A 2,543-nucleotide genomic window follows, 5' to 3' on the forward strand; every position below is an offset into this window, starting at 1 on the left:
AATGTATATGAAAGCAGGTAGTATAATGCTACATCTACAAGCCAAGCAAGGAATGGCTAAGATTGCCAGAAGTTAAGGGATTGTCCTGGATGGGCGTCTCCTTCTCCTCCTTCTGAAGGAATCAGGGCTGTGGACGTCTTGATTCTGGACTTTCAGTCCCCAGAAATAGGAAACAATGAATTTCTGTTGGTTAAGCCTCCCAACACGTGGTACTCTGTCACAGTGGCACTTAGAAAACTTGTTGGGTAGGTGACTTCCTGTCCTTGCAACCGTACAGCTCTCTTTTCTCTTTTGTGATTAAAAAATTATTTTCTTGTAAACATGCTGTACAAAGAGGCTACAGTTATATCAGTAAGGCAATGAGTACGTTTCTTGTTGGGCATTGTTACCCCCTGCTTTTTCTCCCACTATCCGTCCCTCTCCCCCTCTCCCACTTCCCCTCCCCAAAGTTGTAAGGTTCATCTCCAACCTAGTGTCTTGTGAGTCTCATTGTTGCAGTGCATCATCCTGTGTCCTTGTTTCAACATTTTATTATTCCCCTTCCCCTCCCCAATTAGATAAATATGTATACAAGACGCAGGGTACCAACATCAAATACAGTGACAACAGGGATATACCATAGGAGGAAGAACATGCAGAAGACACAAGGGAAAAAAATCACATAGTATGTTAAAAACAACAAAGAAAAACCTCTTGTGTCCATATCTCGGGGTTCATTTCACTTAGCAGCATCTTATATATAGCTTTTGAGCTTTTCTGCTTATCTGACAAGATTATCCTAGATGTATACTAATTATTGCAAATAAGGGAAACCATGGGGCCTATGTTTCTTTAGGACTGGCTTACAAAAACGATGGTTAGATGCCAGGAAGTAGGTGGCAATGCCTTCACAGTATGCATGGCGTCGGGCCCAAGGGCCTCTTCCATCCATCCTTATCAAGAGCCTTCTCTCCTTTCATACAACACTACAGCTCTATTTTCTTTAAGTCTCTTCTCATTCTCCTACATTTCCTTTTTTTGGCTTGCCTGTTGTTCACCTTCCAGCCCTCTCATGGAATCAGATCGTATCTTCTTCCAAAGCACACCCATAACTGACACATTTCAATCATATTGAGCATGAAGTGGGCTTCTTCTAAGCAGGAGAAAGCCGTCCTGCTTGGTATCTCTAATGAATGTAGCATTGTCCACCAGCTAGAATTGCTGATGTCAAGTGCTGACTGAGAGCCTGAAGTCATGGCCCATGTGAGAACAGCATTTTGGGTATTTGACTTGACAGAGTGAGTACTCAACAGTGGAATGAAGAGCTGAGATTGGAGCATGAACTCTGAATGCCTTAAGCAACACCACCAAAAACATAAAAAGAAATATAGCAAGGAGAAAGAAGGGAGGAGATTGTTGTGCTTGCTATCATTTTCTACTTTAAATATCAAAAGTTGGATTAACGTATTTTGATAGTTAATAAAGATGTAACATTACTTGTAAACACCTTTAACAGCCTGGTGCTGGTAACTCATACCTGTAAACCTATCTACTTGGGAGGCTGAGATCTGAGGATTGAGGTTCAAAACCAGCCCAGCCTCCCTCCCCCATAAAAATGTGTGAGACTCTTGTCTCCAGTTAACCACCAGAAAACTGAAAGTGGCACTTCGGCTCAAAGTGGTAGAGTGCCAACCTTGAACAAAACAGTTCAGGGACAGCACCCAGGCCCTGAGTTCAAGCCCAGGACTGACCAAAACAAATAAACAAGTATTTGCAGCAAAATTGTAAAGAGTCCCCAGATTTAACTCTTCATTTTGTTTCAACCCCCTTCTGGGGGGGGAGCAGAGGGAAAGAGAAGAAAGAGAGGAGAGGAGAGGAGAGGAGAGAGAGAGAGAGAGAGAGAGAGAGAGAGAGAGAGAGAGAGAGAGAGAGAGAGAGAGAGAGAGAGAGAGAGAGAGAGAGAGAGAGAGAGAGAGAGAGAGAGAGAGAGAGAGAGAGAGAATATAGTCTTCAAAGTCATGCTCTTTGTGACCTGTATCCTTCAACCAGACTACCTAACAGCTCAGCTGTGAACTCATGATCTAATCACATCTCAACAGCACCACTGGCTGAGATGAAGTCTTCAACCCCTAAAGCTTTGGGGCCATTTTATATCCAAACAATAACAACCTGGGATAGATTCATGGGTATTCCACCATGCTGTTCACCATGCTGACTTGCTCCTGCAAGGGCTCTTCCTACACATTTGGAGTCAGTGAGAACAACACTACTTCTCGGCTGGGATTTACCCTCTCTGTTCTCACCTCACTGTTTTGTTGTCCTTCACGTTACTTTCTTCTAGTTCATTTTCTTTTACATTTTCTCCAACTAACTGTTTGCCTGAACTCTCTGCGTTAGCATCATATAATAACTTATTCCAATCTTTTTCTCGGGAGCGGGTGCAGGTAAGCAGATGGTGATAGGAAGAGACTAAGGGCAGCATTTAGATGTGTGAAGTGAGACAATGGATTTTACTATCCTGGGAAGACAGGTGATACTTTTCTCAGATGGGGTTGAATGCTTGG

General features: G+C 43.1%; 1 non-coding gene across 1 annotated transcript; it reads right to left on the reverse strand.

Moving 5' to 3' along the window:
• Positions 1-845: 845 nt before the first annotated feature.
• On the reverse strand, positions 846-966 carry LOC138832716 (U6atac minor spliceosomal RNA). Its single transcript, XR_011373655.1, has one exon. It is a non-coding gene; the product is annotated as a U6atac minor spliceosomal RNA (small nuclear RNA).
• Between the last annotated feature and the right edge of the window lie 1,577 nt (positions 967-2,543).

The sequence above is a fragment of the Dipodomys merriami genome, unplaced genomic scaffold, assembly GCF_024711535.1.
Source record: "Dipodomys merriami isolate MVZ:Mamm:240054 unplaced genomic scaffold, mDipMer1.0.p SCAF_2, whole genome shotgun sequence".
Taxonomy (NCBI): domain Eukaryota; kingdom Metazoa; phylum Chordata; class Mammalia; order Rodentia; family Heteromyidae; genus Dipodomys; species Dipodomys merriami.